Genomic DNA, 24680 nt, shown 5'->3' with positions numbered 1-24680 from the left:
TTGCCACCTCTGAAAGACTGCTTAGCAGGGATGTTGACAAATAGACATCTAAGGCATTATGTGGCTATTGCTAATAGAAAAAGAGGGAGGTTTGCAGGGCTGAAAGCCAAACATGGTAGAAGAAAACCTGAACTACCATGCAAAATTGAAACTGATCAGTTCAGAGATAGTAGACTCAGATGCATAAAAAAATCTGAGTCCTTTTCTTTCCATCTAAAGGCAAACCCATAGCTTTGGACCCAAATGGTTTGGATCAGAGTTACTTCAATCTTAGAACTTTCATTTCACTTATATGTGGTCACATGTATGTGGTACAAGCAGACCTCTTAAGTAGTTTCTACTGCTTATACCAAACCCTATTGGCCCCGAAATACAGATGTACCCAACTGTTAATTCCACCAGCATACTATCCTTCAGGACAAAGTTAGGTTACTGGGAAAATAGTGTCTTAGGGATCTCTTCCACAGACAACATTCAAACATTTTCACTCATTTAATTCCTTTTGCCAGTACCAGAGAGCATGGGAAAACTGACTTGCAGTGGTAATATCTGCAGGGTTCAATCCCCTACACAAACTACTCTGAGAGTGCAGATTGAAATGGGGAGTATTCTACTGCTGAAATATGAGATTAAGGGACTGAAGAAGTTCTGCTATTAAAGATTTGCAGAAAGTGAGCTAACATGGTAGAATAGTTGAATCAGCTTCTCTAGAAATTGCCCACAAGCCTTACTCAGTGGGTACATTGCTCAAATTACATACATTTAAAACACTGAAATTTTTGTTCTGAATTTCGTAGTTATAAAACACCAGAAAGATGAATTCATTCTTTATTGTTCTCAAAACCAGTACGCCATAATAAATATGCAAATACTGAATAATGAATTAGAATTTAAACTGCAGACAAGCTGTTATATTTTAGGTAGTGTATTGATTGAATTCTCCATGCCTTTTTTTTAAGGCACCATTATCCTCCAGCAAAATGTTTGATTTATGATACAGATACAGTGGAAGTTCTAAGTTTTATCCCCAGATGTCTCATGAAAAAATAACAATAAAGCAAGCTTCTAACCAGGAATGACACCAAATGTCAGCATTCCCACAGTTTATACAAGAAAAGTGCTATCACATGGGTAGTGCTGTAGAGGCCCATGGTAAAACAAAGTGGATGGGTAATCCACCAGGGTGAAAAAGCCACTTAGAAATGCTATAATACCACCTTTTGGGGGGAACCTTATAGTCATTCACAAAGGCCATTTTTTCCAACCAAAATCAACTTGTCTTTTCCCCCTTTGATTTGACGTTGTCCACTAATGCACAGACTTCCTGATAAGCAATTTTAAGTCAACAATACATGTTCCATTACAACCTACATTTTTCAGCTAGACAAGATTAAGGCCCAAGTCTATACTTAAATCCTTTGTAAACTGCTATGATCTTTCTGCATATGGAGGGCCTTTGAGGTGAAGCAGTATGACTTGGGTTGTTAGAATTTACATAGTTAATTACCAGCTTGAACTTGCAGAACATTATAACAGAGCTGACAAACTATTATTTTGTAACTTATGGTTAATAGCATAATACTTCTAAAAAGTCAATTATTCACCAGCTAAGCAAACTGGCTTGGATACTCAAAAAATCTGGTTTATCTGGTCACAATGCACCAGTTCCAAGTAAGCAGAAGCTGTGCATGGGTAAGCAATTCTAGTAGACAGGATGCATGTAACTACTGCAAAACCCTCAGCGCATAAGTACATGATTCAGTCCATCTGCTATCCAAAGCACTTGGCTAGTAATCTTGGAGATGTCATAGCCTATACACAAGGAAAATGAGCTTCTCTTAACTTAGTATGGTGTTCTCATATTTATAGATTAACATGGAGAAACATGCAGTCACCTCCATAACTCCTCAGGGAACACCATGCAGTCTGTAGTGCAGTTGTGTTAATGTTCAGGAAGATGTTATTTAAACATTGAAGAGCAAATCTATTAGATTGTCTGCTAACTTCACAGCAGAGAAATATCTAAATGCTTTCTATAGAGAGAGAGCTTAACTGAAGATTTTATTTGTATGCAAGTATCCCAAAATTTTACCTTCTAATGAATCTGACTTTTTTTTCCAGATACTGACAAGGAAAGACATAATATAGAAAGCTGACAAAAAAATCATAATCTAGCAGTGTCACATGAGACTTACAAAGTAGAATGTTGCCAAATTTTTATTTTGAAGCAATCGAGACCAAAGTGTTATAGCAATGTCATAAAACTCTATATTGACATTTCCAGGAAAAGTGTCTCAATCTCCCCCCCCCCAAAGGTATTTTTTGTTAATCTTCTATTACAGTGGAAATAACACAATGTTAAAATTAATTTCCCACTCCAAAATTGCTTTTCCACAGGATTTGATTTTATGGATAACTTGGAATTCTGTGATTTTACATTAAAAGGAAAGCACATGTTGCATCCCTTGCTAAACAGCTCCATTTTGCACTCAACCCTTAATCTTACAGTTAAATTTAAACAATGCAGCTCAGTAACAACCAAAAAACTGGGAAAAAAGAGTCATACTAAATCGCTCAGGACAGTTGCTCCAGCGCAGATCTCTCCTGCCTGACAGGGTGGGGATCCCAGCACACTCCTCACCAGAGACTGATGACTCTCCAATTTGCAAATTCAGGGGAAGCCCTCTCAGCAGCTCCACAAAGCTCTTTGCTCTCCACCAGCACTTGAACTCTTCATTTTTAACCAGACCATTCCCATTCTTCTGACTGTACTGGACTTCTGAGAAGACTGTGAAGAGTGCTGCTCACCGCACTCCAACTTACACGGCCAGGCAGGAGAAGGACCTCAGCTGCTTGTGTGGAGGAGAAGACTTGTTTCTGGCCTTCAGCAGCTCATAGCATTGGTCAGCCCCAAACATCAAGCGACACTAAAAAGAGTGACATCATATGAAGGGTGATATTTGAAGGGCAAAAAAGCCACCCTGCTCTGAAGTCAAATCATCCAACACTTTCCTGTTGCCAGAGGACAAGTGTCCATCTTACTGTTTGACATTAGAAAACAAAAAAAACTAAAGCATTCTAATCTCAGAACAGCTGTGCAGTGTGAGTGAAAGGGAGGAGAGAACCACAAACCCATGGAGATTACTTCTCCCAGGCCACATTTCCACCACTCACACCAAAGATTTGAAGAGCAAGACTTTTAGGAAAAAGGAATGAAGTTCACCATTGCCATTTATCTTTTCCAGAGCCAAAACTTGACAGAACAGAGATCGAATAAGCCTCCCAAATCCAAGAAAAAACTATGGGCAAGCTTTTTGGACTGGATTAAGAGTCTGAACACATGGCTGTAGCAGAAAGCATCTGTGCCTCAGGCAGCCCAGCACACTCCAGGTGAACAAAGAGCAGAACAATTTATGCCTTCATACTTCAAGTGGTGCAAAACACATCCCCACTAATGCTACTTATTCTGGTCCTGGGGCTAGTGGCAGAGACTGCTGTTTCAGCTTTTTCTGACCTTTGGAGAAGCTTGTGCCACTTCGGGTTTCAAGGGTCATGCTTAACATATACAGAGGTTGATGTTGCACTCAACTACTGCAGCAATAGCTGCAGGTGTTAAGTAGCAGAGATTGGTCTACTATGACCAGATATTAGAAAACCTATATTTAATCTGAGTTTACAGAGCCCAAACACAGTTTCATCAGTAACTGAACTAAGTTACCCATTTCCCTTCCCACTTTAAGACAAGTTATCAGAAAAAAACCTGTTAAAAGTCATAAAAAAAATCAGATTCTTTTATCCAGCTTGGAGCTGAGGTGCTCTCCTACCAGAACAAATCAGAAGGGATTTTAACAGGTCCTTTGAAAAGAGTGGGTCAAACGTAAATCTCCACCTGCTTGCATTACTACTTTTTAAAAGTGAACTATAATTAGGTTTCACTTCATCATCACCAAAAAAAGAGGATGTCATTAAACTGCTTCTCTCAAGAAGCCTTAGAACTATTCACTAGTTAATCGACCATTTCTACTTTCTTTCCCAAAGAGAAAATGGTGGTCATAACACATTTCTCTTCTGTCCTTGGCTACTGTGGAGAATTATTCAGGGCTTAAAAATACAAGTCAATGAAATACCAATTGAATGGTTTTTTAATGTTGAAATGTCATTCAAGAAAGAGCTTGTTCCAGGCTTTTTCAGAATAGAGAGATAGTTTCTTTACACTGCCTCACAGTTAAATCTATGAGTGAGCAACTTGAGGGGGCAAAAATTAAGGAATAAGAACTGCCCACACAGCACAGGAGGATGAGCAATTTAATTGCTACTTGCAGACACAAGCGTCTATCTCCTCTACTAAATACCATCTTTTATTGTAGAGGTAGTGAGCCACATATATTCTTAAAGGACTTGTTTTGTGGTAGACAGATGCAGCTTTTAACTTTAAAGAGGAAGAAAGTAATAAATATTTCAAAATACCCACAGGTAGTTTGTGAATAGTAGTTAATGTCTGTTCAAACTACAGAGGATGCTTCAGAGGAAGAAGGCTGTAGGCAGTTTGCCCTTCACCACTTGCACAACTTTTACTCTAAACACAAGATGGCTTCACTTACCTTCCTGTAGTTACATCTGCCAGTATAATTCATGCCTAGAATACAGAAATGGTCCATCACCTCATTAAGTATTGTGTGTTGAAGCTTCTGTCGTGAGCTATTTGAAATACAATTTCTCCTATTTTGCATTAAGATTTAGATCTGCAAATCTGATGACATATTAAAGATATCTGTATTAATAATACACAGGAACACATCCAAACTAAGCCAAGCCAAAGTCTTTGACATATTCTAAATGGCATGCTCTTTCAAGTTTACCTTATACCCCCATCTAGCTTCCATGTGACTGCAATAATGCCAGTTAAACTTGGGTGAAACTGAGTGGGAGGGAGAGCATTGCATTAAGCAGTCTTCAGAATAAGTTGGTTTACTTCATTTATATTTCTTGTAGAGGTGAGAAATAGTTTATGTTTATAGGGCCTGAAAACTTAAGACAGAAATGGCTGATATTCTGATCTTATCTTGTGACTGGGAATTGATGCCTGAAGACTGACAGCCCACCAAGCATAAGCAAGCACCTAATACAATTTATGTCAATTGGATTTGGTCACTTAAATATTTTGGGAATCTGAGTTACAGCAATAAGGTTTTAACTTGTCCTTGCTCAGGAGAGCAAGCAAGAAATATTACATACTTTTCCTGAAATATCACCAAGTTCTGAGCGCTAAATGAATCTCTGAAATGGAAGAGAACAGACTCAGACAAGTTACAGTCAGGCAAGCTGGAATGCTTTCAGCAGCCCCTATAGTACAGTTGCACAAGGTAGTTTACAGTGCTGCCCTATAGTCCATGGACCTGTGTAACTAATGCTCAGGAGCCAAACTCAAGGCCAGGAAAGATACTGGGAAAATGGAGACTCTTAAAAGGACTATAACACCTCTGACTTCTGTAAACTTCACCCATAATGTAACCTACAATTCTGATGTGGTAAAGAAATTACCATCCAACCTGACCTTGAAGACTGGGCTTTCCTAATCTCTTACCTAACCATCCTGCTTTTGTAATAGTACACACAGCACAGAGAGGACCACTGATGTCAGAAGGCAGCGTGTTAAGAGCATACATGCAGATGGACAATGCAGATCTTACTGTTGTAGAATAGAAATAAACATTCCTTTCCAAAACTTTTCCTTCTAGTATATTGGCAGTTATAGAAAAAAGACCAAAGTGTTTGTCACCTGCTTTTCATCATTTTACTGTGAAATGATAACATGACATTTTTCTAAAATTTCAAGCTGTGTACAATAGCTTCATAGAATTGCATGAGAAAATCTCCCTGAGGCTTTCTTCAGAATATTATATTTCTTTTATTACAACTGTGTTCATCCTAATTTTCAGAGCTTTGACTGTGAGAAAAAAAGAAGGGGGGGGAGGGGGATGTGGGAGAAAAAGCAACTGAGTTCACTGCAGCCATAAAATACAGAAAATTTCACGTTGTTTTTAATCTAACAGCTTGCAGTGTAATTTTTGCTTCCACACTGACTACTCACCAAAATGAAAGTAAGTGATGTTGACACAAGATAACAAGCCATGGCACAAAGCATCTAACAAAGCAAACCCCAGGAAGGATACAATAATGATAGCTTATCTTAATTCTGAGGTACTGGAGTAATTTGTGGATGGATCCTTTCACCAAGCCACTCTGACTTTTCTACCTCACTTCCATTCTCTTCCCTTTGATCTCTCTCACTCTGAACAAAATGAGATGCAGACTAAAGGGCTCAGTCAGCAGCTGAGCATATTATAAGCTTTAGACCTTAGCTCTGAATGGAGGGCTGCAGAGCATCCCAGATCTACCAGGGATCCCGTAAAGCAGTATGTTAGGCCAGGCCGTCTGCCCCCTCCAACCTTTCCACAGGAGTGATCAGCACTTACAGCACACCTCTATACACACTGTATGGGTTAGAGTACAAGGGCAAGGAAGGGTTCCTTTGCTGAATCCAAGCAATCAAGGCTAGCATCCTGGTGGGGGTCTGCTATAGACCGCCGAACCAGGATGAGGAGACGGATGAGGAGTTTTATAGGCAACTGACAGAAGTTGCAAAATCGTCGGCGCTTGTCCTCGTGGGGGACTTCAACTTCCCGGACATATCCTGGAAACACAACACGGCATAGAGAAAGCAGTCTAGGAGGTTTCTGGAGAGCGTGGGAGATAGCTTCCTGACGCAGCTGGTCAGTGAACCTACCAGGGGTGGTGCCCCGCTAGACCTTCTCTTCACAAACAGAGAAGGACTGGTGGGAGATGTGGTGGTCGGAAACTGTCTGGGGCAGAGTGACCACGAAATGGTAGAGTTCTCTATTCTTGGCGAGGCCAGGAAGGGGACCAGTAAAACTGCTGTCTTGGACTTCCGGAGGGCTGACTTTGAGCTGCTCAGGACGCTGGTTGGCCGAGTCCCTTGGGAGGCGGTTCTGAAGGGCAGAGGAGTCCAGGAAGGCTGGGCGCTCCTCAAGAAGGAAATCGTGATGGCACAGGAGCGGTCCGTCCCCACGTGCCCAAAGATGAGCCGGCGTGGAAGAAGACCGGCCTGGCTCAACAGAGAGTTGCGGCTGGAGCTTAGCAGAAAAAAGAGGGTTTATAATCTTTGGAAAAAAGGGCGGGCCACTGAGGAGGACTACAAGGATGTAGCGAGGCTGTGCAGGGAGAAAATTAGAAAGGCCAAAGCTCATCTGGAGCTCAATCTGGCTACTGCCGTTAAAGACAACAAAAAAATCCTTTTACAAATACATCAACGCGAAACGGAGGACTAGGGAGAATCTCCATCCTTTACTGGATGCGAGGGGAAACCTAGTTACTAAGGATGAGGAAAAGGCTGAGGTGCTTAATGCCGCCTTTGCCTCAGTCTTTAGCAGCAATACCGGTTGTTCTCCGGACACCCAGTGCCCTGAGCTGGTGGAAGGGGATGGGGAGCAGGATGTGGCCTTCGCTATCCATGAGGAAATGGTTGGCGACCTGCTACGGAGCTTGGATGTGCGCAAGTCGATGGGGCCGGATGGGATCCACCCAAGGGTACTGAGAGAACTGGCGGAGGAGCTGGCCGAGCCACTTTCCATCATTTATCGGCAGTCCTGGCTATCGGGGGAGGTCCCGGTTGACTGGCGGCTAGCCAATGTGACGCCCATCTATAAGAAGGGCCGGAGGGCAGACCCGGGGAACTATAGGCCTGTCAGTTTGACCTCAGTGCCGGGGAAGCTCATGGAGCAGATTATCTTGAGGGTCATCACGCAGCACTTGCAGGGCAAGCAGGCGATCAGGCCCAGTCAGCATGGGTTTATGAAAGGCAGGTCCTGCTTGACGAACCTGATCTCCTTCTATGACCAAGTGACGCGCTTGGTGGATGAGGGAAAGGCTGTGGACGTGGTCTACCTTGACCTCAGTAAGGCTTTTGACACCGTTCCCCACAACATTCTCCTCGAGAAACTGGCTGCTCGGGGCTTGGACTGGCGTACGCTTCGCTGGGTTAGAAACTGGCTGGATGGCCGGGCCCAGAGAGTTGTGGTGAATGGAGTCAAATCTGGTTGGAGGCCGGTCACTAGTGGAGTCCCCCAGGGCTCGGTACTGGGGCCGGTCCTCTTTAATATCTTTATTGATGATCTGGATGAGGGCGTCCAGTGCACCCTCAGTAAGTTTGCAGACGACACCAAGCTAAGTGCGTGTGTCGATCTGCTCGAGGGCAGGAAGGCTCTGCAGGAGGATCTGGATAGGCTGGAGCGATGGGCTGAGGTCAACTGCATGAAGTTCAACAAGGCCAAGTGCCGGGTCCTGCACCTGGGCTGCAACAACCCCAAGCAGAGCTACAGGCTGGGAGATGAGTGGCTGGAAAGCTGCCTGGCCAAGAAGGACCTGGGAGTATTGGTGGATAGTCGGCTGAATATGAGCCAGCAGTGTGCTCAGGTGGCCAAGAAGGCCAACGGCATCCTGGCCTGTATAAGAAGCAGTGTGGCCAGCAGGTCGAGGGAAGTGATTGTGCCCCTGTACTCGGCTCTGGTGAGGCCGCACCTCGAGTACTGTGTTCAGTTCTGGGCCCCTCGCTACAGGAAGGACATGGACGTGCTCGAGCGAGTCCAGAGAAGGGCGACCAAGCTTGTGAGGGGTCTGGAGAACAAGTCTTACGAGGAGCGGCTGAGGGAGCTGGGCTTGTTCAGCCTGGAGAAGAGGAGGCTCAGGGGCGACCTCATCGCTCTCTACAGTTACCTGAAAGGAGGCTGTAGAGAGGTGGGGGTTGGTCTATTCTCCCACGTGCCTAGTGACAGGACGAGGGGGAATGGGCGAAAGTTGCGACAGGGGAGTTTTAGGTTGGATGTTAGGAAGTACTTCTTTACCGAAAGGGTTATTAAGCATTGGAACGGGCTGCCCAGGGAGGTGGTGGAGTCACCATCCCTGGAGGTCTTTAAAAGACGTTTAGATGTAGAGCTTAGGGATATGGTTTAGTGGAGTACTTAGTGTTAGGTCGGAGGTTGGACTCGATGATCTTGAGGTCTCTTCCAACCTAGAGAAATCTGTGAATCTGTGAATCACTGGAGCTGTGGGCATTTACTCATTCTACTATTGATACCAATGACAACACCATAATGAGTTTGGTCTTCAAAATATAAATGTGGAAATGAGACAAGTCTTTCAAAGGGACCAACTTCAGCTCCTTCAAAGGCATCTAAATCCTAGTGAAGCCACTGAGGCAGGACACAATTTTGATGAACTGGACCCATGGCCTCTGACTTCAGATGAAAGCTTACGTCTTTACATGAGCTTTCAGCCATGCAGACACCATAAGGCTCAAAAAGCTACTATTCAGAGGAAAAAAATATTGACAAATTCAGAACTAGGATATTTTATTATTCTATTTCTCTCCTGATCCTAGAGGGGAGAAAATCCTAATAGGTTCTGAAATACTGCACTTCTAATAGCATCTGTTACCACAAAGCACTGGAAAAATGCATTTAGCATATGCTTCTTCATGAACACTGCAACTGCTTTTGCACCACACAGCAATACAAAGTTAAGAGGAGACCCTTGGTTGTGGAACGCTTGTCCCCAGATGTAAGCAGCCCAGCCTTCAGAGTTTTAGAGTTACATAATCCTCTAAAGCCAAAAGACTACCAATAATTATTTAAATCAATAATATTTTTGCCTACCATTGTGTACCCACCTGAGCAAAAAACTCCCTATGACTGAAACTTGTTCCGTAGTGTAAATCAGGAGCTTCCAAAGAACCTAGCAATATTTGTTCCTCTAACACTGCCTTTGGAAGTTACCTGTTCAACCATAGATCTAGAAGAGCCAAGATTATATAATAGCTTGTGAAATCTGACAGATCACAGAACAAACTTGGAGGGAAAGCTGCAATTTTTTCCTGACATGAAACAACTGAGGGCATTAAAGGACATTAGTGGTGTTCCTGAGGACTCCCACAAGGACAGAGAACCCACACAGAAACATTGGTTCTATCTCCTGACAGTTAGAGAAGTATATTATATAAAAGTTACAAGAATACAAACCTGATCAAAATCAAATCACCCCAACCCCCAAAAGCAAACCCAGCTCTAGTTACAGGCCTACAATAAAAATTAGCTGCACTCATATGCCAACAAAAGGGCTGAAAAACAGACTAAAACCAAGATGCGAGGTTTCCTCACCCCTGCACTGAGAGTTAGTCTAACACAATAATTAAATGATTTAGAGAATCACCAAGGCCAATTTGTACTACTCTCTCAGCAGATCAGAGAAATCGCACTCAAAGCAGCTTGCTAAGCATTAACATCTTATAAAAGGCATTTAACAATCTGTTCCTTATACAACTCTTTAGCAGCCAAATTGCACCTATAAAGTTATAGCAGATAACTTGCTCTGGAATCAAAGCAAACATGAGTTGCATGTTTTTATTACTTGGAAGGTGGTTAGCATATTATAGCTCAATAACCACATATATAGTTTTCTTTCACTGCATTTTATGAACAATCCAGCAAAGTCTTTTTATACTGCATTATGAAGTTATTTTTAAATCTGATGCATTAGATATCAGGAAACTGGCATGCACAGAGTAACGAGCCTTGTATTGTCCTGTACACCTAGCCCTCCTACAGGTTTTTGAATATCTATCCTCTAAACTTGCTTTTAAATTCCAGGAGTTTCTGATTGATGTGGGTATCTTTTGACCATAACTTAGTGTTTTCCCCACCACTCACTTTTCCAGTTCTACATTGAAAGGGCAGGATGGGTTTTATACCAATATCATCCACCAACTGAAAGCACAAGCCCTTCTACCCCAGCATGACAGCTGGCCTAGAGAAGGCAGCAATGACCAGAGAAGCAGGGCTTAGGGCATCTCTGCCATTCAGTCCATGGTCAAGCACTTCCAGTAAGGCTTCTATGAAACTTCTAGCCTCGGGCACAAAGATGTGATGTAGTTCTTGTTTAAAGTGAAATCTACCTGAAGGGAAAAAGATTCCAATGCTTCCCAGAACCAACAGTTCTTAAAGTCAATCCTTCATCGATGCATAAAACACTTCAGCAACTTGTGCCTTAAAATGTTCATTTACATGTGGGCAGCCCTGAACTGCACGTTTTCTTCCTTTGTTCTCCATTACTAACACAACCTATAACTGGCTCTTTTTCTTTCATAAAGGGTCACTGGTAGCAGTGTGGATAGACTTTTTGCTTCATGACTAATCAAAAATCTATTCTGCCCTGCTACAGACAAAGTGCATTAAGGATAAAAGTCTTTCATCCTATGTGTATTTTCAAGAAAGTTTTTGGTTAACTTCCTGCTGAGTCCTGTATTGCAGTGGGAAACAAATTTTGTGTTTACGTGCAGATATATTTGTGGTTGTGCGTGTCAGGGGCATGTGGATGGAGAAGAATCTCGTAGTAAGTTGCCATTTTAAAAGCAAAGTGACCTTTGCATTATTGAAGCTTGTTGTCATACTTGTTCATCCAGCATAAATTATGAACTGCCATTTTTGGAACATCGCATCACTGCTGGTCCCATACTAATTTGCAAGATAATCCCTGATGACCTTAAGACATCAGACATGTTCTCCTAAGGGGCTTTTTCCTTCCCCATCACTCAGTATGTGACAGCATATCCATTTCCACAAGTTAAGCAGAAAACAAATGGATGCATGGGTAGAAGCACAGGTACTATCTTTGTGGATGAATATAAAATATGCTATCTTTCTTGCATTTGTAACCAAGGTAGTCTTAGAGAGTAGGTAGGCATCAGCATCATCTTTTTTTCAGAATCAAAGCCCAAGCATTATATAAACCTGTGCAAGCAAGATACACTACATATTGTCCACTAAATCAAAGGGATACTCTAAAGCAAAAAAAAACATTTCTACCCTTAAGCTGCATCTGTAAAAGGCTTACTGAATTAAAGAACATTTAGGATCACAAAACAGCTATGTTCAGCCTGTTCTTCTAGTTAGGTTGTTATACAGCCCTCCTCAGCATAGGAATACCAAGCCTGGCAGGTGGTCCAGGAAGTCATTGCACACAAGTATGTAGCTGACTTTGTAAGCCAATTCTGTCTAGGTCAAGTTAGTTTCATGGGGCTGTTGAGGACAAAAGAACTTTTAATAAGTGTACTTGGAAGAAAAGATGGAATATGATGAAAAGTCCTTTTTTTCCTTTTGCTAAACTGCTTTTCCTCTGAAAGATAATTTGCAGTTTTTCAGTCTTGACTTCCCAATTTAGACACAACTGGTCTAATATTAATTCATCTTAATAAGCAGCACTCATCTTATTAGATGATTAGATGTCTGTTGAATTACAACAGGAAGAGTCATTGTACTATTCATCTTATTAACAAGAAAGATTAAAATGGGTACAGCAGAAGCCAGAATTTCACTGTTTCTCCCTTGGTTCTGTGACAACTCATTACAGAAACTCACATGGGTCTTTTTTCCCCCCTTTCTTTGTAAAGTGTTCAGGGGAACAGGATATGGAGGTATACAACTTTGACACTAAGCTGAGTTATTTCTGCACAACTTCAGACCTCTGAGTTTCACATCTATGTTGGGAATCATGAAAGCAGAAGGGTAAATATCATTAGATATCTGGTTAGGCCCGTATCAGTCAGATGCATACAATATATGAATTTCAAAGTAAGCATTATTATGTGATTAGCAATTTTATTGCTATAGAAGGTATGAATTGCAATCCAACTTTCTGTAGCTTAGGGTATGCAATGCCTTCTAAGCCCATTTACTGCACACGGTAGAAATCTAGCATTAGCTAGCTTTACAATTTCATCCAAGTTGATATTGTTACTGGTGAGGATGAAAAATAGAAGCAAAATGAAAGATGCAATGAACATTAAAATGTAGCTGGACCCTAAGAAGAAAGAGATATACAGAAAGTCTACAAATCTGTTTGACAAACATCACTGACATTTTCCCAAAATTAAAATTTTACATTCAAAATATTTTTTAGATTTGTGTAAACTAGAATTAACATTTGTCATCAGAACTTTAATGTTTATGACAAACTATTTGATTTACCAGCTGAACGTAGACACTAGGCTGCATGAGATAAGGATGTGCAAAAAAAGATTCAGATGCTTTGAAAGAAGTCAATGAAAAATGGAAGGAGACAACCACATTACACAAGAAAAAAAGTGTGTGTGGGGGGGAACCCATTCCTTCTCTCCCCTGGAAAAGAAAAAAGGCATTTGTCACGATGGCAGTCTGTGCACAAGAAGTGAACAGAAATCTTTCTTTCTCAGTAAGATTCTTCCCTTGGACTGGACACATGGGAAACATCTGCAGTCTGCTGGGACTCCCATTTCAGAATCCCTTTCCCCTACACTTCATATTTGAGGCAAGGAAGTCAAGGTTTAGTAAAAGACAGGAAAACAGAAAACACTGCTCACTCCCTGATCTGTCTATGCATCCCTGCTAATCACATCAGGGTGACTCATTTCTTCCTCTCACAGTAGCAAGCAGAGTTTTTAAAACATTATTTGACAGCACTGCTTTAAGCTCTACCACCTGTATGCAGTTTCATCACCTACAGGTCTGAGAAGCAGCATATATACAAAAATAGTCAGAGACTCGTTTTTCCTCTTGATTCAAAAAACAAAGATGTTGCTATGGAACATGTCACTGGCCTCTCGTTCTGCTGTTTGTACTACAATAATGGCTATCACATCCATATGAAAAAGCCCTAAAACAGGAGCTGAGAAAAACAGGACTTAAGTACAGCCACATACCTCAATACTGTCGTCACTCCCTGTCCCTAGGTAATGTCCTGATTCATGCAGATGCCAAGCACATACTCAAGAACATCCAGATTACAGCTTAACATTTAAATACTACAAAGGACCTTCAACTGGCATTTGAAAGTAATGCAGATGCCAGCCTACTGCTTTTAAGGTAAAATGACGTCATATAATTATAGGTAATTCATCATTGAAATTCATAGCTACTATTCTAACATCTCCCAAATATTACTAGTTTTGATCCACCAAAAGATCCCTATCTTGATTCCCTCCCCAGAGGTTTAAAAAAAGCAAAGGCCATATACAGATTAATTAACACTGTTGTCTGAAAGCCTCTACTAAGCTCAAGATAAGGTCCATTCAACAGACTGCAAGTACTTAAGTAAGCAACAGGTTCGTTTTAAATCAATACTCAGTTAAATATTTCCTGCAGTCTTAGTCATTAATTGTTCCACAGTGGAAAAACATCATTTTAACTGCTTGTAAGCTGGTAACAAAGACCTGTTCCCTTATTTTGTAATTGTTTCTCTTCCTGGGACTCACTTTTTCCTTGGTCTTGTCCAAACACATTTTAAAAAATTAAGGGATGATACAATAACATACATAAGGAGGTAAAAATTAGTCTTTTGACCATAAGAATGTATTAGGCCAGCTAACAGCAGGTAGAAAAGTGTCTGAGAAAGTGATAACTAAATAAAAAATGTTACAAAAGGTTTTTGTTCCTTGTCTGGGAAAGAACCTATTCTCCAAATTTAGGAAGAAAGTTTTCATAACCAGATTTTCAGAATGTTTAAGCTTTTTATATACAGTTCATTACTATACTTGTAACATTAACATCAAAATATTGCAAATAGAGTAATGAACATATACCATCAGCCAGAAAGTAAATGTTTTGTATCCAAGTCATCAATACCCAAATATGATCAGGAAAGAAATCACTTGCCATACTCCTACAACTCTCAGAGCAGGAAGAAGTTATTACACAGTACTGGACTTTCTACACATCTTATGAAAAGCATTAAAACATCTGCTCCGCCTAAAATGAAAGGACTCATTTTTCATTTAGAAACACCATGAACTACCTATGTCATAACATCACCTGTACAAACCTCTGCCATTACTTCATTTCTGCAGAAATCTCACATGGAGGCTTTAATTTCCTCTTCCCAGAGTGGTGAAACACTCTCCCCTTTATTGCTTTCTACATTCCAGCATGCTACCCACCCCCCAGAGACCCATGAGAGAAACTATTACATCAACTCCACTTTCAAATATTCCTCCAATAGCGCCCCTCATTTGTTGAGATTAGTTTGTTCTCACTTTGTGAAGCCCAAGTAGTCTTGTATGCAAGGACACCAGCCTCTGTATTTAATCCCTGTCATTCCTCTCTCCAAATCTAAGTTCATAGCATTCTGCAGCCATTATTTAGAATAACCTTTCCACAGCTCTTCTCTTAATTACATCAATAAAGAATTTGCATACTTTTAAAAATACACTATTGCTGTTTCTTCTCTCAGGTAGTCCATAAAACGTACAATTAAACTTTGATGATTCTTCATTACAAAGAAGAGTAACCACAATAACAGAGTGCAATGTTATTTAAATAGTTATTAAAAGTAGTGAAAAGTGACAAAACTATTCCATGCAACAAATTAAGGTCCCTAATCTGATGATCACAACTAAGACTTCAACAGAAAGGATGTGATTCATTCTCAGTCTCAAAGAAGAAAAATCTCAAAATATAGCTTATCCTATTTTATCACTTAATAAACTAGTCTTGTCACACTGCTGCAGACATAAGCTGAGGCACATGCAAAATTCTGCAGGAGTACACAAATCAAGCTTCAAGCACTCCTAATTAAGGCATCAGAAGACTTACTTGCAGCTGACATCCTTAAAAAATACTGAAATTCTGCACATCTACAAAATACTCCTGCATTAGTAACCACCAAGTAATTTGCATATAACCATTTGATGAGATATCATCGAGAGTGATCTCAGTGGGAGGAGCTAACAACTTTTCCAAGACCAACCTGACGTAGTTTACTATTCATGGTGTGGGTGCACTATTTTTAGCTGCTACTACCTCCTTCTGTCCTAACACACACCCCATCACCACAATCACATCCAAGTTAAGAGAAGGGAAATTAATTCTACAAATCTTACCTTTGGGCAGCTTTGAAAATACTTACAAAGAATAGAAACTCTATGGTGATGATTAAGCCATCAATGAATTGAAAGTTTGTTTTTAAATGATCATTATAAGAACATCATGTGGTACACCTTTTAAATAACAGTGACAAGCTGATAACGACAGATAAGAATAAGATCTAACAAAAAGCACCAACATTTTGTTTTAAAATTAAGAAGTTTTTTTTACAGGTGCTTTGCCCTTTGATTTTTAAGGCTATTTCACAATTAATGAGAAATAGTCATTTAAAAATTTTCACCTACAGGGTTGTAAAAGAAATATAGTAAATTTGGGAGGATACTTCTGTATAAGTCAAATGCAAAGGAGAAAGAATACCTCGTGTTTAAACAAAAAAGTGGTTTTAATAGAGCTCATTGTTGCTAAGTAAATGTGTTGTTTGTATAAAGTTTAAATGCATAGTCATTGTAACTAGACCTCTCAAACCAAAAAGCAGATACAACGTCAGCAACAAAAGTTTGCCATCAACAGTTCAAGCTCATCCTTGAGAAAGCAGACAGATGACATGACACATACACAGATCTCTTCAGGACAGATGCTTCTTTACTCTAGAAGACTATGGGCACTTTATTCCCCAGAAAAACTGGGTGTATACATGAAGAATAAGTGACCTCAAGGCTGTGAGGGAGAAGACTGGGAAGATAGTTACTCATAGCATTTCCTTGGTTTTGTAGGACTAGAACAGTATTTCAGGAGTAAGTCCTTTGCCTGTACCGCTTCGAACACTAAGGAGCAAAGAGCCCACAGCAAAGCAGTCACAGTATCTAAAAACGATGTCCTACTGAGCTGACAGTTAAAGTAGTATTTGACCTCAAAGCACTTTTTAATATTGTTATTAATATATCCAACATACTTGTTTGTCCTTACTTTTTTCCAATCAGTTTTCATTCTGCAGTTCCATCAGTACAGTACCCTCTAATTTTTTATCCTGCATTTGATAAGTTAACTGGAATGTAAAAAGTTAACAGAAATACCATTTGTCATGCCAGTTCTCATTCATCTGTTCATTTTCAGTCCCTTAATTTGTAAGCCTGAGGTAGAATTCATTCAAGCAAGAATTTACATCTTTTAATAACTGATTAAATAGAAAAGAGAAGAAATCCACACAGACCTAAGGTTAATTTTATTTAAAAAGTCAAGCTTCATATAGCCAACTAGTTATGCTTGGGGTTAAATTCTAGAGTCATTTAAATCCCCCCAGTACCTCCCTAAAAAAGAGTGGAAAGTCAAAAAACTTCATCAGTTAGGTGCTGCCACCTGCCAGTTCTAATCAGGAAGCCAGCAATAAAATTGTCAAGAAGGTAGTGCTTTCATGTCTCAAACAGAGAAGTATCTCTAGGATACTCAGGACACTCTTAATCTAGACTCATTCTTTTCCTTCATCTATTAGTAGCAGCCTTCATCATTTTTCTTGTGGAAACATTCACTGAACAACAATTGAAAGCAGCTGCCTACTGTCTGAATTATTCACAAAACATAGCGGTTAATAGGTTTGTTTGTTTTTTGGTTTTTTTTGCATATTTGGCAGATAGCACTGATATTTGTACTGATAGTAGGAGTCAAGCTAGTATACCCTTATTCTTTCATGATCAAGTAGTTCTCTCTTGGTTGCTTAAGATAAATCAAAACGTTTACAAAAATACTTCAGGTTCAAATGTCAGAAATGTGTAAATAAAATTTGTTTTCCTCACAGATCCTCAAAATCCATTAAAAAGGGTTATCAACAAAATTCTAGTATCAAAACCATGTTTATAAATAACATTCTAGGCTATGTGTTTAGACTATTGTTGAAATAAGTTTGAGATAGATACCTGGCTATCCTACTGAAGCGCTGAGAAGAATGATCCAGTCACTGTATTTCAATGAACTTAAAGGAACACTTCTGACAGTAAAGCAACACTCAGTCTAATTGCATAGAGGGAAAAGCTGAGCACTTCAGCAGCTTTTCGTTTGCTTTTGTTTTTACAAGAATACAAAATAACTTTAAAATCCTGAAATTAGAGAAAATGTTTTCTTTATTTCAGTCTAAACAGGCATCTTCATTTTTCACTGTCAAAACACATCTCTTCAGTGTGACTTGCCACAGAAGACTTCACATCAGTACTTTCCACATTTCTCTGATGCAGCACAGCCTCACAGGAGGAGTGGTTTGGAAGCCCTGCTCTTTGAAGTGAGCCAGGCTCTTTGCTTACACCACATCTCCCACAAAGCATTTTCTATTACACAAGCCTCCACGATGCAACAGTCTTGCTCCAAGGCCACAGCTAGCATTATGAAAAAACACTGCAATAAATGATACAGCTTGGATGAGGAGGACCTCATACTAGGTCTCTCTTAACATGCACCCTATTTGGGCACCAAAGAGTACAGTTTAACTCATCTTCCCCAGGAAGAAAAAAATCATTCCAATTAAAAAAATCCAATCAAGTTTATTTTTAATGTAAACATACCTTTGGCTGAAAAGATATCTGACAGTGTCACCTATACTTTTAGTTGCAGTAATCTGTCAGGATAAATGCATCTACAGTTTGGATACCATAGCCACATTTTAAAGACTCTCTTCTTATAAAAGTGTTATACAAGTGAAAACTTTTCATCACAAATAGTTTTACCTGTGTTAATACCAGGAGGAAAAAAAAAAACACTGACTAAAACTGTATGCCTCACACATGGCCCAAGTTTTGCCTAAAAGACAGAGATAACAATAAATACTGTAGAAGCCAAGGCAAAAGAAATTCTAGATTATCAGTCCTAGCCCCATTGGCTTTTTCTGGCCTTGCACAGCAAAAACGTTTCTCTTACTATAAAGCTTTTTGGATATCTGTTGGTGCTATATTAACTCCTACTAGTCTCCTAGATCCCTTATAACAACTTTAGCAGTGAGCTTTCACCATCTACTACCCCTTCCAACAACTTGACCACATGAAATTAAATATCTGTGCTTCCTGAGAAGCCAGATAATCATTTCAGTCTTCGTTACCTACCAACTGCTTGCAAAATACACCCCTTCCCACCTTCCACACAACTGATTCTACTTAGTAGTGAATCCTTAATGGGTGAACCCTAAATGGTTTGCCTTGCAGGACCAGTTCGCTACACACTAGGACAAGAGTCTCATGTCACCAATAGGGTGCACGTACTATCATCATTGCAGATGTACTGCAATGACTTTTATTGCCAACACCAAAGCATGAGTTCTCCCAAGAGATCCTTTAGCACAACACAACTGCCCAGCTCATTCAACTCCTGTCTACAGCAAGAAATTGCCAGTTCTGCTCTGCAACATAGATAAATTACTTCAGTTTGTGGCACATTTGTCTCATGGAAGTAACTGAAGTAAAGTGTTCCCTAACACTCTCCCTCTGATCAGGAGCCTGGTTTAATAGCATTTTACAGCTAGTTTTGATAGATAAAGAAATACAAGAATGAAGAAACAGATCTCAGTGGCAGGTGTCTAAAGAACACAGGAGTATATCTGTATTTTTTGCAATGCATTTTACTAAGTTAGAACAAAAGGACAACAAGCAGAGTTAGAACAGGTTCACCATCAATACCAAGAAGAACGGCACAGGAAATCTGGGCAGAAAGTGGAGTTCGAGGTTTAAAAATCATCGATGTTCACAAATACTGTAGGGATTTCTAACTAAATAGCTATTCGACCAATTATCGCTAACTTCAAAATGACCAATTATCACTTCAGCTTCAAAAGCCACAACATATTCATAGCACATGCATTTATACAACACATTATCATTGAGATAAACTTGCCAGGGAGAAATATCTCCGGCAGCTTTCAGGATAGTCCCACAATGGAGAGCAATCATACCATGTTAATACAGACTGTATCTATGAAGCACAACCAGAACAGTGCTCCAGATTTGATCTAAAGAAGCTAAGCAACTCATAGAGGTCAACATTATGGTCATCTCATTGACAGGACTTATGTTTCCCTCAGAGCAGAGGACGCTTCTTTATTCTGAATACCTCAAAGCCTACCACCATAATCAGCTTTAACTCTACACACTGTAGAAGAAGTTGACTAGATGAAACAAAGGTCATAATCACATCCCAACCTCAGACAAATTAATAGAGGTAGACAAATGCTAAGTTATACAACACCCTAAGGCAGTTGAAATCACTGAGAATACTCACTTTAAAAACCCACTCAAATTTGGTACAAATTTGAGCCCTAAGACATCACTAGTGACTATGTTTCTAAACTATAGTTGAACAAGACTTTTTGGCTGCACTTACTTTCTCTGCTGAACAGTGGCTAGCCTCAGATTGATATCTTCCCTGGTGACCATCCAGGAACTTGAGAACTTCTTCCCAAAAGCACTTCCTTAACAGAGTGAACATTACAACAAACATAATAAACAATTTAATGATTTCCCACTGTACCTCCTACTTACAATACTGGTGAAATCCATGCCATAATAGTACTCACCTTCTCTCACCATCATTATCTTGCCACATAGCCTGTAAAGGGGGGAAGCCACTGAAGTGCAGCATTACTTCTTTCTGGAACAGAAACAATACCTGAGCAAACAGGTGTCCTCTGAAGCTTTATAAGCTCCTCCTGTGGATTTAACCCCAGCCATGAACCATCAACCCAGTTTACTGATCATTTTACCTAGCCAATTCAAAAGCAGAGACTATTTACTCATTTAATTATTTAAAACTATACAGGTGCACTGTGTCAGTGGACTTAGTCCTTGCTTCAGTGAGGGATGGGAGAGAATAATTAGCCCCCAGCTGACCAGCAGAATCCATCAATTCTGCTGAAGACCACACAGGAATCACTTGTTCAGTTTGATTATGTCGGGAATATTACTGCTGACAGAAACCTTCTCATGAAATGTAAGAAAGAGAGACAGTAGAAAGAGAGAGAGAGAGAAATTACCAGGTGCCATCTGAACTTCTGGGGTCATCTGCATACCTACTTTCCAAATAGTGAAATTCAACCATCTTAAAACACAAACCCACTAATTCCAGTCCTCTATGTCACTGCTCATCCTCATACCTCCATCAAGTTCCGGTCAAAAAAACTTACAGGAACATGGAGTTTAGCCTGCAGCTTGTCCTGAGGGGACACACAGGGGAACTGACCTCCTAGACTGTCTTTCTTGTCATTACCCCTTAAAGCTCACAAGTTTCAGAACATATTAGCTCCCTCTGGAGTGACAGACAAGCTCTGCCAGGCTGTTGACACTTTGATGTTGCCTGCAAACACCCCAGGTTCTGGCTGTCAGTGGTTATTTGTTAGAGCTGTCAGTCATCCCACAGTTGTTTGGATGGTGTACTCTGTTTGGATGCTCTTCTAAGCAACCTTTCACCTGTACATTCACATTTACTCTTTAAGAAGAACAGTGGCATCTGCTCCTCACAAAAAGAAAGTGTGGAGTGGGTGATGCTGTAAATGCTCATCAATTTTTTTCTTCACTGATTGTTAAAACAAATTTTCTTGAAAGACAGTTTAAAGTTAACAGGAACAAGAATAACTCTTAAAATCATGGGGATAAAACCAGTTTGGAAATTCCACCTTTTCCTTCATTGCTTCAAAGTTCATTTATTTCACATTTACATAGAGAATCAAATTAGGGAAGTTATTTCTAATGGAAACATTTTACCTGTTCTTATACCTTCTGCTAACTAATGTAACTAAAATTGAGAAAAAAGATGAGGAAAAAAAGTATGGTTCCTCTCCTCATGCATGTACTCTGCATTTTTAAAATGTTTGTACTAAGTCCTTCAAGTTTTAGCTTTTTCACTACTGATGATTTTTTATATATTTGAATTTCAAGTTACATGTATAAGGACACGCTATGGCCACAACCTGTGAGGGTCACCAGACCCACAGATGTACAAATTTCACAACCATGGGTGTGTAAGAATCTATAATGCACAAGGACACAAAGACCTAGCTTCCATGATTTCCTTTGTTACAGATTACTACTAGCAAAACAAATATATATTTACAAGTACCACAACATTACCACTAGGAAAGCAACTATATATTAGAAGAGTAAAGCAAGCATATATCACAAGTTACTACAGAATTCTAACTAGTGAAGCAAGTACATATTTATGACCATTTACCTGTTTGCACACCCTTACATATATAACTTATTTGAGGTGTTACTAGTATGACACCCATTTTTTGCGTAGATGCATAAGTGGGCATAGGACTTCAGTTCTAGAACTCTTGTTTTCCTGCTGACTCCTGTTTTCCTTGGAGGTCAATTCATTACCACATCTCCTTTGTTCCGAGTCCATCAAGGTTTCTTTGTCCTGCCAGCTACACCTCATCACTGAGGTTTCACTGAGTTTATCAGGGATGTCTTGATGCTCCCAGCTAGTTAGACATCCTCCTCTGGCATTATGTTTATCAGGTTACCTTTGTGGCAGCTCTGACAGGACAGTTAAGGGTCATCAGTGAACTGTTGGTAAGTTACTGTCTTGTTCTTGATTTGTGAATGCAACAATTTCAAGGCTTCTTTTATTTTTGGACTGTTGATAAACTGTGTCGAGAATACATTGATTGTATTCTCTTTGTCTAATCTGGGAAAATCAATCTTTGTTTTGTAGACATGGTCAAGAGAGAAAACACCATTCTCTTTTCAAAATAATCTGTTTAGAGATAAGAAGCAACCTCAAAATCATTGCGGACACACACACACAGAAAACCTGCTGAGGATGTTATGATGTTCTTTCTTCTAGATGTCCTAGTTGCTCCATTTTGGATGGAAGCCACCTACTCACCAGGCCAGTGCTTAGGATCCCAGCAATATCCCTTGCATAGTCACACTTTCTTCTTTGAGCACTGAACCTTGTTTATCCACAAAAGTAAAAGAATAAATTATACATAAATAAATCTAGACTATACGGTGACAAAAAGCACTCAGTGTGGATTCATTAAAAGCAAATATGTACCAAAAAAAAAAAGAGAGAGAAAAAGGAAATTTTTCCTTGTGAAGAAGATGCAGACAGCAAATAATAGATGTATGTGGTGGGCTGGAAATAAATAAATTTGAGTGGAAGATAATGGGAAGGAATGTTTCCTACAGGTAGCCGGAGGAATCTTAGTGGCAATAAATAGTAGCAGATTTCCATTCTGTAACATCTATTAACAATCCCCCAGGAAGTTATGCATGATAAATTAACATTCCCATTTTCTAGAAAACTGAGAGGAATTGGTAAAACTCAGATCACCTCAATCCAGCGTCCTTTGTTACATAGTTCCTGTTTGAATTAAGATAAAAATAATAAAGTTTGGACTTCTGCTAAATGCATTAATACTTTCTTTATGTGAATAGGCCACATGAAAGGATAATGACTGAGAAAAGTAATGTATATAAAAGAGCCATAAAAAGAACCTAAAAGGATAGTGTTCTATGGCAAAAAGGAATTGATCAAAATGAAACAATACAACAAACAACAAAAAAATAAAAATAAAAACAAAAGCCAAGACTAAGTTGTAGCACTCTTCACAATGAAAAAGAGTTTCTCTAGCATAAAATGGGAAGCTGGCTCCTTTAACTGTATATTAGTTTGGGTAACTACATGCTGCTTCGCTGTATCTTCTAGAATCTCCATTCAACTTTTTGCATTGAAGCGTTGTCACGTTTTCTTCTAAAGATCACATTTCAACAGGGATGATAGTGTAGGTGTAATGTTTGCAAATCATTTGGGGTTTTTAAAGCTCGGTGGGGCTAGCTGATCATTTGTTCCTCTGCAGCATCCAGGTATACTTTCTTTGCTCAAGGAAATGTCCCCTCTATCACAATGACGGATAGTGGTAAAACAACAAGAACGTTATTCAACCTTATGAAGGACTGATATTAATGCTGGCAATTATATGTTAAAATCTGAAATGTGAAAGGCTTGGAAAATGTCCATTCTTCTTTGCTTTTTAAATAATTTTCTCGATAATCTTTCTAATATAGCTTGTGGCAAATTAATACAAATAACATAGCTTTAAGATTCTCATAGTTTTATAAAAGTCTATGCCATGTCAGGTCACCTGCAGGAAGAGGAAACATCTTTGGAATTGTCCTTTGTAAATGAGCCCTTACTGCTCAGTAACAGCAAAAAAATTGCTATCCCATATTTTGCAGAAAGACTAGATTCTGACGCTATGATTCCTGCCAAGAACTCCTTCCTGCACAAACATTTACTGACTTGAATGCAAATCCTTGAACCAGCAGGCAAACTTGAACTCTGGTGTGTAAAGAATCCCTACTTGAATCAATTACCATTCTTACATGTAAGCATAGGCATAAATTGGTTGTTGAAGTTTGCCTAAGATGATAGTCATGACTGAACAAATTCATTAGAATTTTATTTGGAAGAATCTAACCAGCCATAAAAATAAAATAAAATAAAAAATCTTAGTGTTTAGCTGTGTTTAAGATAAATAGTTTGCTTTGACAAAGTATCCATGTCTGGTTCTGACAAAATACCACAACATAACGTATCCCTGATCTTTTAAATGTACTTTGAAAATGTTATCATGATCCCAAATTTAAATTTGGAAAAAAATATGGTGATTTCCAAAGACTGTTCGTGTAAGTAACACTACCTGAGCAATGCCTTGTTCATAAGTAGTAAGTAATTATGCAAAATTCAGAAAAGTATATGAAAGGAGGCACATTC

General features: G+C 39.6%; 1 long non-coding RNA gene across 1 annotated transcript; it reads right to left on the bottom strand.

Moving 5' to 3' along the window:
* Positions 1–2199: 2199 nt before the first annotated feature.
* Positions 2200–20629, bottom strand: LOC310898588. The gene is made up of 4 exons (XR_014583478.1): positions 20473–20629; positions 20280–20367; positions 4602–4636; positions 2200–2927 (listed from the first exon to the last, which is right to left on the bottom strand). It is a non-coding gene; the product is annotated as an uncharacterized lncRNA (long non-coding RNA).
* Between the last annotated feature and the right edge of the window lie 4051 nt (positions 20630–24680).

The sequence above is a fragment of the Anser anser genome (genome assembly GCF_964211835.1).
Source record: "Anser anser genome assembly, chromosome: 4".
Classification (NCBI taxonomy): Eukaryota; Metazoa; Chordata; class Aves; order Anseriformes; family Anatidae; genus Anser; species Anser anser.
The sequence above is the reverse complement of the archived record's forward strand: the minus strand, read 5'-3'. Positions and strand labels throughout refer to the sequence as shown.